At 38.5% G+C, this 15413-nt stretch overlaps 1 long non-coding RNA gene across 1 annotated transcript; it reads right to left on the reverse strand.

The window, feature by feature from the left end:
• LOC134752939 (uncharacterized) lies at nt 1–14855 on the reverse strand. Its single transcript, XR_010128782.1, has 2 exons — nt 14792–14855; nt 1–329 (listed from the first exon to the last, which is right to left on the reverse strand). It is a non-coding gene; the product is annotated as an uncharacterized LOC134752939 (long non-coding RNA).
• Nucleotides 14856–15413: the final 558 nt, after the last annotated feature.

Below are 15413 nucleotides of genomic sequence, written 5' to 3' on the forward strand. Positions count from 1 at the left end.
TTCTTCCTCGCGTTGTCCCGGTATTTTGCCACGGCTCATGGGAGCCTGGGGCCCGCTTGGCAACTAATCCCAAGATTTGGCGTAGGCACTAGTTTTTACGAAAGCGACTGCCATCTGACCTTCCAACCCAGAGGGGAAACTAGGCCTTATTGGGATTAGTCCGGTTTCCTCACGATGTTTTCCTTCACCGAAAAGCGACTGGTAAATATCAAACGATATTTCGTACATAAGTTCCGAAAAACTCATTGGTACGAGCCAGGGTTTGAACCTGCGACCTTCGGATTGCAAGTCGCACGCTATTACCGCTAGGCCACCAGCGCTTGTGTCTCCTTTGCATTAGAAAATTATATTTAGAAACTTTAAATCGGAAATCTGAAGCTGAACAGTGAAAACCCATTTACATTTAGCTTTAACGCAAACAGCTTTTCAATTCAACCGCATATAATGCGTTGTAAAATAATGTAATGTCCGAATTTCTATGAATATGCAATCCCTCTATTTGGGAGTCGGTAAAAAATAAAACGGGCTAGCGTCCAGCTAAGCGAAGCTTGAAACTACTGATGTGTGTCAAAACCTAGTAAATTGCACATAATATGGGGCATTTTCTATGAAAAGCGCACAGCGTCGCGCGGCATTGTATTTATATCCGAGCATCGTTTATAATGGCGTAAACGCCATCGACAATAAGGTCCCTTTTTATAGGAAATATCACATATACAATGCTGTGATATAGAGCTAGTTTACCGCCATGTTTCCAACATATAAAAAAATCGACATAACATCTATATTATTATTTAATCTGCTCGCAAAATTTCGCGAGAATCGGTTGATAACTATTAACAATAGGGGAAGAGAATATATATATTTTTTTAGCTAGACAGTATTTTATATTAAACAAGGGGTAAATCAACTTAAATAACATAAATATAATTATAAACTAACTTATTAAATATACTAAAACTACAAATAAATTAAAATACTAAAATAAAAATAAACATCTATATATATGAAATAAAACTATGAAAACGGATTATATCGCGTATATTGAATTTATAATACATCCCGACATGAGTAACTATCGCGGTAATCGAAGACAATATAAATATAATATAAAGTCTTCGAAGGTGATGTGAGGGGCGCCGCTCGCGTGTTAATGTCAGATGACTCTATAGCACCTCCGGGTCCTGAGACTCTTGCCTCCCTACAGACAAAGCACCCGCCCCCGTCCCGCCCTTTAATTTTCCCCCGGGAGCCAGATAGGACTACTCAAGCCTTGACCGTTAACTTAGAGGAAGTAGTCCAAGCGCTTGGGACTTTTCATAATGGGTCAGCCGCGGGCTTGGACGGAATTCGACCAGCTCATTTAAAAGAGTTGACGTCGAGCTCGGCTGGCGACAACGGGCAACGGTTGCTTGAGTGTCTCGTTAAACTCTGTAATTTTTTACTCAGTGGACAACTAAACCCCGAAGTTTGCCCGTATTTGTATGGAGCCTCTCTGTGCGCGTTAACTAAAAAAGAGGGAGGCGTACGGCCAATTGCTGTGGGAAGCACCTTTCGGCGTTTAGTAGCAAAACTGGGGTGTCGTGCGGTAAGGGAACGAATGGCTGGGTATCTCCAGCCACATCAATTAGGCTTTGGCACACAAAGAGGGTGTGAAGCCGCTATCCATGCCACTCGCACATTTGTAGCTGACCCAGCAAACACAGACTGCGTTATCATCAAGTTAGATGTTAAAAATGCCTTCAATTCCGTGGAAAGAGACGTTCTTTTGAGCGAAATAGAACAACATTCACCGTCTCTATACCCTTTTCTGAACCAAGTTTATCATTCCCCGTCTAACCTATTCTACAACGACTCCTTGATCCTTTCCCAGGTGGGTGCGCAGCAGGGAGATCCACTCGGACCGCTCACCTTCAGCCTCGCTATCCATAAGATAATACCGTTTTTAAAGTCACCTCTTAACACATGGTATTTGGACGACGGGACATTGGGAGGAAAACCTGATGTTGTAAAGCAAGACTTGGATTTTCTTCTTCCACGTCTTAAGGAGATGGGTCTGGAGGTGAACGCGACCAAGTGTGAATTTTTCTGCTGCAGCCCCACTTTTTCTTCTTCCTTGTATTCTTTTCAGACTCTGCTTCCCGGTCTCAAAGAACTTTCACGCACCACTTTTTACCTTCTGGGCTGCCCAATATTCCCAGACGCCATCCCGGATGCAATAGAGGCCAGGAAACGGCTCCTTCTGCGCGCCCGGGAGCGCCTCAATAATATAGGTACCCACGTCGCCCTAGTTTTACTTAGAATGTGTTTTGCGGTTCCAAAAATAACGTACCTTTTAAGAACCACCCCGACGTGGTTGTGTCCTGATGAGGTGTCTTCTTTTGACGACACCTTAAAGGATACAACAGAAACCATCTTAAATGTGTCGCTTTCTGATGACCAGTGGACCCAAGCTTCTCTGCCTGTACGTCATGGTGGTCTGGGTTTACGGCGCGCGAGGGACGTAGGCCTGCCAGCCTTTCTAGCGTCAGCGCATGGGGTCGTTGACCTTGTCTCTAAAATGTTACATTCTCATGGAGACAGGGTTACGATTCCCTTTGTTAGCGATGCGCTGGCAATATGGTCAGATCGTTACCCAACTGTGTCCGTGCCTGAGGCTCCACAAGTGCAGAGAGCGTGGGATGACGCGGGTGCCAGAAACACACTTGCCCGTCTCTTGAGTGCTGCTACGGGTGTGGATTTGGCAAGACTCCGGTCGGTGTCAAAGGTAGAAGCGGGAGCGTGGTTACAGGCATTACCTTCCCCTCACCTGGGAACACTCCTCGACAGTGACTCAATGCGTGTGGCTGTAGCTCTTCGCCTGGGCTGCGATGTTTGCATATCTCACAAATGCATCTGCGGCTCCACGGTGGAAGCTAATGGCCATCACGCATTGAGTTGCTGTCGCTGCTCAGGAAGATTTCCCAGACACCACGCGCTTAATGACATCGTCCGGAGAGCCCTAATATCCGCGAACATACCGTGTGTTCTGGAACCACCGGGTCTCTGTCGCACCGATGGCAAAAGGCCGGACGGTTTAACGTTGGTGCCATGGCAGAAGGGGAAGTGCCTACTGTGGGACGCCACGTGCGTCAGCACTTTCGCCGCGTCACATCTCAGCCGGACGGTGCAGACACCTGGCGCTGCGGCAGAGTCGGCAGCTTCAAGAAAGAGAACGAAATATTCCATCCTCGAGGCAAATTATTATTTTGTACCCCTCGCCTTCGAGACAACGGGGTGTTGGGGGTCTGACGCCATATCGTTTATTAGGGAGGTGGGACATAGGATTAGGGAGAGGACCTCTGATGCTCGCGCGGGTTCGTACCTGGTGCAAAGGTTGGCCATCGCTATCCAACGTGGTAACGCGGCAAGTGTGATGGGCACCTTTGCACCCGGTACAGCTCGCGGAGGTCTTTTTGAATAAAATATTTTAGTTAGTTTTGTAGTTTATTGTTTAATTCCATTTTTTTTTTATACACTGTAATGTCATGTAAATGTGTTTTCAACAAATAAATAATTTATTCATAGACAATATCTATATATATATTTAAAAAAAACCGGCCAAGTGCGAGTCGGACTCGCGCACGAAGGGTTCCCGTACCATTACGGAAAAAAACCAGCAAAAAAATCACGTTGGTTGTAGGGAGCCGGGTTTGTTGTTATAGCGGCAACAGAAATACATCATCTGTGAAAATTTCAACTGTCTAGCTGTCACGGTTCATGAGATACAGCCTGGTGACAGACAGACGGACGGACAGACGGACAGCGGAGTCTTAGTAATAGGGTCCCGTTTTTACCCTTTGGGTACGGAACCCTAAAAAAGACATCACAAACAGAATAAAATATTATATTAAACGTTAAAACCACCACGATACTTACTATAAAAAATGCGTATGACCAAAGAGGATATAATAAGATAGAGCGGTATTGTCATAGTAGATTTTGTAACCACAGTAAATTCACTGCCATCTATCGACACACTTTAAAACTAAAAATGAAGATTTATAAAAATACGATAAAATGTATTTAAATATGGATAAATGTTTTTTTTTAGTTGCATTAATTATTTTTATGATTTTGACCCATGTTCTTTCACTGATATGCGTTAAAATTGTTAAATAACAAACGAAACCGTCAACGCCCTCTATACGAGAGTAGGCCAAAGGTAGTGGCGCCATCTGATCGAGAACCAAATTTTCGTGATTTTCGAGGCACGTGTTTTGCTTAGAGTTTTTTTCTATTACGGAGTTATATCTATCTTTGCTACAGTGTATACCTACTTTGATTCGTAGGCGTGCGGTAACGGTGACATTGATATAAAATGGCGGCTAGCGGTCCAAAGATAATGTCTCTTACCTGGTTTTAGCTTAGTCCAATCGATCTAGACAGACAAAACTTTTAGACTGTCCGTCTAAAAATAAATACTGGATTTCAGCTAGCTTTGTATGTTCTAGCTTTCCGGGCACGAAATTTGGCCACATAATGTATTTATATATAGTTTTAAAAGGTTAGTCCGGTCAAAAGAGTTTATTGTTTATTTTATTAACCAAACAAGTTATTAACCGAGTGTTAGCGAAGGTCTCCATTTCAGCTTGGGTAAAAATGTTTTCGTATGTCTGGATGTTCTCCTTTACAGTGCGGCTACCAACAGTTAGGCACTGGCATAAACGCTAGCGTAAGTTACGTTTACGCTAGCGTAACTTTCTATGCATCTCGCTCGTTTGTCAGTTTGGCACTGACATGTTAGTGACTCTAGCAATACCCAACCGATTCTCGTGAAATTTTGTGAGCTGGTTCGATGATTAATTAGATCTTTTTTTTAAATTTAGTTTTTCTTTTTTTCTTTCTAAATGCCGGAACCACGCTGCCACTGCCATGCTTTCTGGGAATACTTTTTCAAATACAGATACATATTTCGCCGCTATACTTACTCAACCTCGTATAGAGCAGAGCCCAACTGGGGAAGTACCTCCACCTTACAGAAAACCGCAGCCAAATAACACTAGACCCTACTCATAGTGTTGTGTTCCTGCCGGTGAGTAAGGTTGCCAGAGCTCAACGAGGGAGAGGAGTGTTAAGGTCGGCAACGCGCATGTAACTCCTCTGGAGTTGCAGGCGTACATAGGCTACGGAGACTGCTTAACATCAGGCGGGCCGTATGCTTGTTTGCCACCGACGTAGTATAAAAAAAAACTGCAACACTCATTTGATGTCAAAAACACCCGTATTCCGAATGAAAGAAAAGCGACATTTCCATCAAATGATTGTTGCAGATATGAGGTTGAGTAAGTATAGCGACGAAAGTATATTATTTAAGTTCACGTTTAAAAGAAGTGTCAGTCACAATCTCATTGTTATATATAACGGTAACTGCTTACCATCAGGCGGGCCGTATGCTTGATTGCCACCGTCGTGGTATAAATATATATATATAGATAGATAGATAGATATAATACTATTTATTGTCATAGTTCAGTAAAAGATACAGCTTACAGAAAACAAGGGTGGTCTGGGTATGGAGATAGTTTAAGGCCCAATAATGGATATAGGATCATTTTCATCAATCATCAATCATTATCATCCAGCGCAGACGTATTTGCAGGCAGAAGCTAGTATATTATAATACTTTGGTACAACCTTTGTCAGTAGAAAAAGGTGACAAACTTAAAAAAAATGTAGGCGCGAAGGGTTGACCTAAGGTTGGTCCTAAGTTTTAATTTCGCGCCTTTTTCTGCTGACAAAGCGGGTGTGCCAGAGTATAAGTTACATATAACGTAATCGTGTAGGAAATAATGTGTACGTATGCACATTTCTGCAAAACAGCTGCAAGCTTAGATTTGCGTCAGTGTTGTTTACAAAACAGTTGTGGGAAAGATGCGCAGGCGGCGTTCTCTGAACGTTAACACCCTGTTTGTAAATTATGGAATACTTATACAATTTTTTGACGGTAATTTTAAATACTATGCACATGTACGAAACTGTACATATGTATGTGTTTCGTACACAAGTTACATATGTATGTAACTTATGTGTTGGTGTAATGAAAAAAATTGTGTTTCACTCGGTGGCAAAATTTGTTTAACCCTCGTGCCTCGAAACCCTCGCAACGCTCACACGCTCGCTGCCTTAAAACTAAATTTTATAATAATTCAAAAACCAATACATTTCTTTAATGTTAGCCGACAAAAACATGTAACGGTATGACAAATAACTTTACAACTAGAAAACGCACATGTTTTACGAATAACTGGTCTTTATCACCCTTTTACGTAACTGTTTCTAAACAATAGGTACACAAACAAACGGACAAACCTTTATTGCACTATCGGCAAATCAAAAGAAAGTTATCGAAATTATCTATACATTTGAGCCTTTTGTAATTTCAACTCTATTATGAAAACAAGAAGATCGAATTTGATTTGACATGAAACTCAAATTCAGAACCGAGTACTGTCTATTCTGCTTTTATTGAAAACCAAACTAGGCAATTAAGGAAAGATAATAAAATAAAGGGTAAGTTTAATAGTTTTTTCCTTTTTAAATATTTGGTAATGGGTTAATAATGGGTTGCAACTTGCAATTGTTTTATGATGTCAAATAAAATAGCGGCTTGCTTAAAATGTGTTGTTTCTCAAATAACGGTCTTTAAACTTGTTTCTATGAATCACTGGCAAGTGGCAACTTTCTGTTCATCTTCACACCTTAAGGCTCCGTAGGTTCGTGTACTTCTCTCACTCTCACTGAGCGTAGGTAAGCGAGAGCGAGATGGATGTCATGTTTTTTTAATTTTAATTTGTTGTAATAGCTTTCACAAAAAAAACCGGCCAAGTGCAAGTCGGACTCGCGTTCCAAGGGCTCCGTACATTACACAATTTAAACAATGTGTTTTGTATATGAAACGTGAGTGAAATGTCTTTAAAAAACCCGTAGGGGACGGATCAAAAACTAAGTAATTAAGTCTGACTCACGCGGGGGAATGGTAATTTTTTGCCTATTTTCTTGAATAACTTCTAAATTGTTTATCCTAAAATTATAAAAAAATATATATTTGAGATTCTCACAATAAGCTCTTTCATTTGATATGTAACACGATATAGTTTGAAAAACTTTAGTTTTAAATTTTCTCATTTACCCCCCAAAATTGGCCCCCATGTTTAAAATTCAGTTGTTTACGTTACATGTCCGTCTTTGGGTCACAAACTTACATATGTACACCAAATTTCAACTTGATTGGTCCAGTAGTTTCTAAGAAAATAAGCTGTGACAGACGGACAGATAGACAGACGCACGAGTGATCCTATAAGGGTTCCGTTTTTTCCTTTTGAGGTACGGAACCCTAAATATGGATGAGTTTCCTCAAAAATGAAATGGCGCATTTTTAGAAGCTATTTTCATATTTTTAGCTTTTTTACATATTCAATTGTTACAATTTTTTAAATAGCGTGTAAAGGACTTATGATGGATGCGGTTATATACATGATAAAGCAAACGTGACTTTGTGACGTAGGATTTACTTTTAATGAGCGGCAACGTAGAGTTTCATGCAGTTATAAGCTTGTTTTATTTCTTTCGTGATTTTTTCCGAAAAAATTCGCTCTATCAACAAATGGTTGTTGAAGATCCATATTCCTTTTGAAACTATCCAACTACACTAGGGTAGGGGTCACTCCATATGGTTGAACCGAAAAAAAAAAACATCCCCACTTTAGTACCCTAAAATATAATTTTAGGACATTTTATTTTTCATTTCTGAAAGAGGGTCATTGTTGTTCTAAATGGTGTGCAGAAAATGATACGTGTCTGCACTAGGGCACGTTCCAAGTACGATTTTTTTATTTTTTTTACGATAAGCAATTGAAATTTGAAAAATTCCCCATAAAATTACGTCCCCTGGTATGCCGGCTAGTCCGGAGCAGGCATGTTCCTGGCTGGGTGTGGCGTCTCTTGTCTTGTCTTGATAAGCAATTGAAATTTGAAATTAAATGGATTTGTTATATGTTGCATTTTCTATGAAAAGGGACCTTATTGTCGATGGCGCTTACGCGGCACCGCGTCGCGCGGCATTGTATTTATATCGGAGCATCGTTTATAATGGCGTAAGCGCCATCGACAATAAGGTCCCTTTTTATAGAAAATACCACATATAATATCCATTCTGATATTTGACTCTCCATTCCATAAATAACGATACTTTTGCCTTAATTGTTAATTGAAAGTTCCCTCAAGAAATACTATAAAAATGTATACTTAGTCATGTTTTAAAAAAACACTTTCTTTTTACTTTCCTCGTATTCGAAATGAAAAGTAGAGTGTTTAACTCAGGTGAAAGGCATCATTTCATCCCTTGGTTAACAATCTACTGTTACCTCTTTGGCATAGCACCAACGAACGCGGAGCAAAACCTCGGACGGTCAGACGAACATGGCGAAACTACAGGTTCCTAGTTGACTACGGAACCCTAAAAAGAATACAACTCCGTAACGTAACGTAATATAGTTGTAACACTGGATATATCGGGAACGACACGGTCGTTTTGGCAGCGTTGCCAGGCAGACCCTGGGAAGGTACGGCCAGCAGGCATTCGGAGATACGTCTAAAGATATCTGCCGGGCTAGCACATGATTGGCGCGAGAGTATCTCGCCGCGACATATACTACCCGTCCCTCTTTAATTCATACAGTTAGTAAAAGACGGGTAGTCTATCTCGCGGCGAGATACTGTCGCGTCAATCATGTGCTCGGCCTAATGAAGCATAGAGAAATAACTAGGCTTATAACTCATATTTAATTATACGAACGGGTCTACCGCGATTTAATTTTATTGTTATATAAAAATTGTCATTGTCATAATTAAATATGTGTTCAAAACGCGAGAGTTTAGTGTTATATATTAGGCTTATATCTCGTTTTATTTAGCATTAGATAAGACTACACGATCTTGACGTGTCTTTTATTAAAACCGCTTTTTACAATAAAACTATTACTTATGAAAGGCATAAAACCAAAAGAAGTAAATGAAAATATGTTACAAATATTTGTTGTGACTTAATTTCAAGTGTTTCCCAATTAAATAAAGAGACACTCACGTCAAGATCGTGTAGTATTTTTCTAATGCTAAAAAAACAGTAAAAAAATAGTAATTGAAATTGAAATTGAAATTGAAATTGAAAATCTTTATTTCAGGTCTGTCGGCCCATATTTTGTTAGTTTACAGTTCTTAAAAATATATTAGTAAACACACATAAATTGTAAAATAAATTAATTAAAATTAAAATTATAAATAAATTAGCTTCGATTCAATAAAATTTGATTAAAAATTACACATACATTAAATTTCATTACTTTGCATTTGAAATTTATGTCAATTAAATTAGATCTAATTACATACTCAATAAATACTTATATTGTGTTTAAATTTTATTTTAAATAAATATATTTTTACGCAAAGCTCGCTTAAGTTTACTTATAAACTATCAGATACCTATCAGGTATTTTAACCTGTCTTATGTATTTACAATAAATTGTTTACATACAGACATACTATAGCCAGTATACATTATGCTGAGGCAAGCTCCTATTTAACACGCATGAATATTTCTCTGTGATATGTGCAACTCAATTTCTTCGTTTTTAAGTCTAAGTTTAAGGTTTATCTGTAAAATATGTATTATGCTATCTGTTAACTCTGCAATTTCATGTGATGTCTTTGCATGTTCTACCGTCTGTACAATGGGGAATGTTCCGAAGAACTTTTTGATCTGGTGCCATCGTCTCGTTTCTATCACCGCACCTCCCGCCAAAGGAGCAAAGCTCATCCTCACTTCTTAGACACATGGCACACCATGAATAAGCGGGCATCCCGCTCGTTTCTTCCCAGAACGTGCAGAATGTGGAATGAGTTGCCTCCTATTTCCTATTTCCTTTGTGCTACGACATGGGATTCTTCAAGAAGCGGGTATTTAGGGTTCTCAAGGGTCGGCAATGCTTGTGGCTCCTGTGATGTTGCTTACGTCCTGCTGAATATCACATAAAAAAAAAAAAAAAAAAAAAAAAAACTATGTCTATGTCTAGTAGTGATCTTACCTACGAAGCGTGTTGGCGTTTGTGTCTATCACAAATAAACGTTTGTGAGTTATAAATGTTTTGTATGTATTTATTATTCGTTTAAATTATATATCGTCGCTTAGTATTCATGACACAAACCATATTGAGCTTACTCTGTATTAGGTCTAGTAAGCCACTTTTGTGATTCCTTCCCCTACCTAATATTAGCTAATTTATTATTTATTAAAGTAAAACTTATTTAGGCGCGACTAGAGGACTCTTTTTTTTCTGACGGAAGTAACGCTCAGTATACTCTGATTTGTAATTAGATTCCAAAAAACTAACCTCACTCAGATCCTTTTTCTTTCGTAATAATGGAAAATATGTAAAGAAGTGAACTCAAATTTCCCTTTTGCATACTCTAGCATTTAAAATAAATATAGATGTATCCTTTTAGCTTTGTTTAGTTTCTTAAAACATACGGAAAAGAGAAAAAGTGAGGTTAGTTTTTTGGAATCTAATTACAAATCAGAGTATAGTGACACACGTCAAAGTGCCAACATAGCGATAAACGTCATCGTCAAAGAAGTTTTACTCCAATCGCGCGTAAAGATTACATGCACACACTTTTTTCTTATTTTATTTTACGCCAGATCTTCGGACTAATCTTAAGCTATGCGGCCTATTGTATACCGTGATAGTCTGGCGTAAGTGTTACTACGCGCGTACGTCTGTCTGCACCAGAATTAGACTGAAACAATGCTAATGCAGGCTAGACAGACAGACAAACAAATAAACATGGTGGAATTTAGATGAGATTAATTGTAAAGGAATAGGAAGTATTGTTAAGATGCATTTAGGCCGTTATAAGGTTACTTGTTTGAAGGGTGCCAAGGGCGATAATGGGTGGTAATTCAGCGCTGGTTTAGTAGGAGTAAAACATTTAAAAAAATCTATAATTATTATAGGGAGGTATGGTATTATTATAGGGAGGTAACGGTTTCTTTAATTAAGTCACATGAACCAAAACGGATATAAAAAAAATGTGGATGTGGAGACCCTAAAAAGGATTTTTTGAAATTCCTTTGGTTCTGCAGTTGGGGTTTCGTTTCGAATTTCGATCACAACAAAGTCATAAAAACGTGGTCCTTATTGAAATTTCTCAAACCGTTAGGGTTATTAGGACCAGCGCAATAAAACTAAACTTACCTACCAAGACACATAATGGCGCTTAGTATACCTTTTCTTTAGAAAGTTATCTATTGTTTGTACTTACTGATTTTATGGGTCGGAAATGGCAATTTTATAATGGGGAAAAGAGTTTTGTTATGATTTTTTGAAGTAAAACTTCTTTAGGCGCAACTAGAGGGTAACTCAGTTTTTTTTCTGACGGAAGTAGATAACGTTCAATAGTAACACCCGCACAACAGGACACACGTCAAAGTGCCAACATTGCGATAAACGTCATCGTCATAGAATTTTTACTTCAATCGCGCGTAAAGATTACACGCACACACTTTTTTCGAATAATATGTATTTGTTTTTACACCTATTCATAGTTGTATTGACTCAACAAATTACAACAATCATCGCAATATCCCGCGTATTTGTAAGTTTTTATTATTAAAAATATAATGGTCAAAAGCGGTCTTTTATCAACGCTTAATACCGTGTTTCATGGTAAGTTTCTGGGACAATGAACAACCTATCTTATTTTTAATAAAATTAATAAAATATTGTCTTCGGTTACCGCGATAGTTACCCATGAAATAAAACTATGAAAACGGATTATATCGCGTATATTGAATTTATAATACATCCCGACGTTTCGAACTAAACAAAATTAATAAAAACTCTACCAAAATTGACTGGTACTTAATAATCAAATCAGTGAGTGGAAAGCAAGGAAAGTGAAGGTGTGGAACCTAATATAACTAAAACGTAATGATAATAAATAAAACATAATAATAGTATTATATAATCTGTGGTTTAGGCAAAGACCTATATAACTCCGTCTCCGTATAATAAGAGTTTTGAATGATTCACGGTTAGTTTCACTAGACTTATATTGACCGGGATATAGACCGTGAACATGATGCATGTAACTGCGTCGAAATATCGGGAGCTCAAAAACAATACGAAAGGTAATCACGGTCCAACCCGGCCAATATAAGTCTAGTGGAAGTCCGTATAAGATGAAAAAAGTGTAAGGAAAAAACGTGCCAAAAAAATTTGATTTCAGACTAATGGCGCTGGCGGTTTAGCCTATTATCGTTTAGATGGCGTTGACGGTTTCGTTGTTATTTAACAATTTTAACACATATCAGTGAAAGAACATGGGTTAAACCGGTCAATTCGAAAAACGTGATAATTACTAGATACGAGAACAATACAAGATCTAATAGATACGTTATAGTTTAGTTCTTAAATCTTTTGCAGTTCGATTCGTGAAACTAATTGTCATTTCACGCTATAATTATTGTGACGTTTTGGGATATCCATTAGATATCCATTGGATATCTTAAGCAAATTTTAAAGAAATCGATCAAGAGGACATTCAAATTCTTTAATATCTTGTTATCGTTTCTGTTTTATATCTAGTTGATAAGATCATTGTTCGAATTGGCCCGATAGTTTCCGATTTTCCCACACTTCCCCTTTAGTATTACCCCCTGAGTCCCCCTGTATGATTACGTTGCACGGAAGCATGTAACATGAGTGTAAACATGTAAAACATGTTTGAACAAGTCGATAAGCAACCCGTCGGGTAAACTGATTGATAACGCAACTTTGGCGTTCGTCTAAGAGTCCCCGGCAAGCTCGGTTCTCCATACAAACGTAGTTCCGCTCTCATTTTAAAACGACTAACTAGATTGCTCTGAAACTTTGTACTTACAATAGGATAACGTACATCTATGTCTGTAATTAGTTTATGTAGCTTCAGATAACATGGTTAAAAAATACATCGAATTTAAGTGTTTCATTTTTTAGCCACCGTGTATATGTCGGTGGCCATATATGTACTGTAAAACGTTGTACGTTACACGTGCGAATAGGTTATTCCGTCCGTCAGTCCGAAGGGATGCGAAAGGATTTATCGCTACTCGTTGCGAACTCATTTCGCACTTGTATCGTAATGTACTAATACTATTTCAATATATCTTAATCTCCAGACTTTTTTTTTTTCAATTTGGAACTACCCAAAACTCTGCCATCGGTCACTATTCTCTTTAATGAGCATAAAAAAAACATTTTTGTTTCCACATGACAAACATTTAAATAGGAACACCTCATTATCGCTAATTACATAATTTTAATTAATGAAGGGACATCCCTAATTGGGTCCTTTTCAATGACGTATACTCGAAAAATCGGATCTATAAATGGGGCATTTTCTATGAAAAGGGACCTTATTGTCGATGGCGCTTACGCCGCACAGCGTCGCGCGGCATTGTACTTATATCGGAGCATCGTCAATAATGGCGTAAGCGCCATCGACAATAAGGTCCCTTTTTATAGAAAATACCACAAATAACTTCTTATACAAGAGTATAGTCTTTTTTTTTTTTTTTTTTATTATAAACTGATCGGCGATTGGCCCTAGTCACACCTGATGGAAAGTGAAGACAGGGCCTAAGATGGAGCTCACAGCTCTGCACCTTCTCAAATGATTTTTACGCCTAAGACGGTAATCTGTTAAACGAAAGCCATTGTTTCTTTTGTGCCAGCAATCGGCTAATGTGTGCCACTGTGTCTCACCAAAACCGCATCAAAATCCGTTGCATAGTTTAAAAGATCTAAGCATACATAGGGACAGACAGACGGACGGACCGACAGCGGAAAGCGACTGTTTTATACTAATGTAGTGATGATGATGCACTACATCAGTACTTATGTTCTAGACTGCGTTTCACCACATAAATAAACTGAGGCAACTTTAGCGCTTCGAAGCGATATCTCCTTGTGACTCGACAACTTTACCAACTCAATTTCCTGGAGGAAATGTCTTCCTACTATTGTTTTTAATTACGCTTTTAGCGGTTGCGGCGCGAGTGAACAAAGTTGCATCCAATGCTGCCCGCGATCTGATTAAAAGTCGGACGTCAGATTCACTCGGCAACCAGCAACCACCTAGGAGGGCAACCACTTAGGAGGATATACGCTACCGCTCAAAAGTATTTCATCACCATACAATTGTATACAAAAAATATTTTCAAAATCATACTGTTCGATCGCAGGCAAATGACTCTCTTACATGTTGGATTGAATTTTTATTTAGGTAAATATATTGAGCCTCAAATTGTTGCCAAAGACATCCTTTAAAATTTAGAGTTTACTTTATGCAACGATTTAAAAAACCCTTATGTAACCTCATACAAAATAAAACGATTTTGTACTGGAAAACGATTTATGGATTTTTTACGCTTGCCATTTGGTAAATAGGCAATGTACACTAATATTCTGCACATCATTTTGAAGCTCGATATGTCTGTTAAATTAAAAAAGTAAACTGCACAAAAAAACTGTTACCCGACTGCGACTTAGCGGTATAATTCTGAGTCGATTTTGTATACAATTGTATGGAAAAAATTACGAGTGCTTAAATAGTTACGAGCGGTAGTGTAACCAAACGGAGACGTCACGTCTGTAATTTTCTGTACAAAAAAGTCTGCCGATATTTGCGGGGGAGAGGAACGTCAAATGTATACGTAACGTAAAAATAGCCATGTCAGATAAACGTCACTCCATACAGTGTATATGACCATTGGCCGACTATTTTCGACAGAGGGGAACGCCTAATGGCTACTCCCTTTGGTTATATCCTCCTAAACCGCTACCGATACAATACTATAGTTGGTCAATCCAATTTGTCAGTCAGTAACAACCAGGAAAATTATACTTATCCCTTTCTTTTGGGTGCTAGTACTAGTGTAAGACAAAGATAGTGTGATTCTCTCTGGCTATATTTGAAATGAGACAGTCCTTTGACAAACTATAGTTATACAAGTAATACGATATGAACTAAAAACCTTATTAATACTGATTTAAACTTTCACGATTTTTACTCATTATTATTCACAACGACGGGACTTAATCGCGTAACATAAGTTTTAAATTTACCTCCAACGTTTCAACGTCACACCACGTCACGTCGTAACGTCGTCGGGTTTCGTCGTTTTGTGTTTCGTTCAAGTTAATAAACAAGACCAAGTGCGGGTAGTTCAAAAAACTCGCGCGCCTAGAAGATGTTGATGTCAACTTTAGCCAGTCTTCTCCGAGACCACGGGGACAACGCCGTCCTCGAAACGTCGGAGGTAAATTTAAAACTTA

Source organism: Cydia strobilella, chromosome 25 (assembly GCF_947568885.1).
Source record: "Cydia strobilella chromosome 25, ilCydStro3.1, whole genome shotgun sequence".
NCBI classification, from domain to species: domain Eukaryota; kingdom Metazoa; phylum Arthropoda; class Insecta; order Lepidoptera; family Tortricidae; genus Cydia; species Cydia strobilella.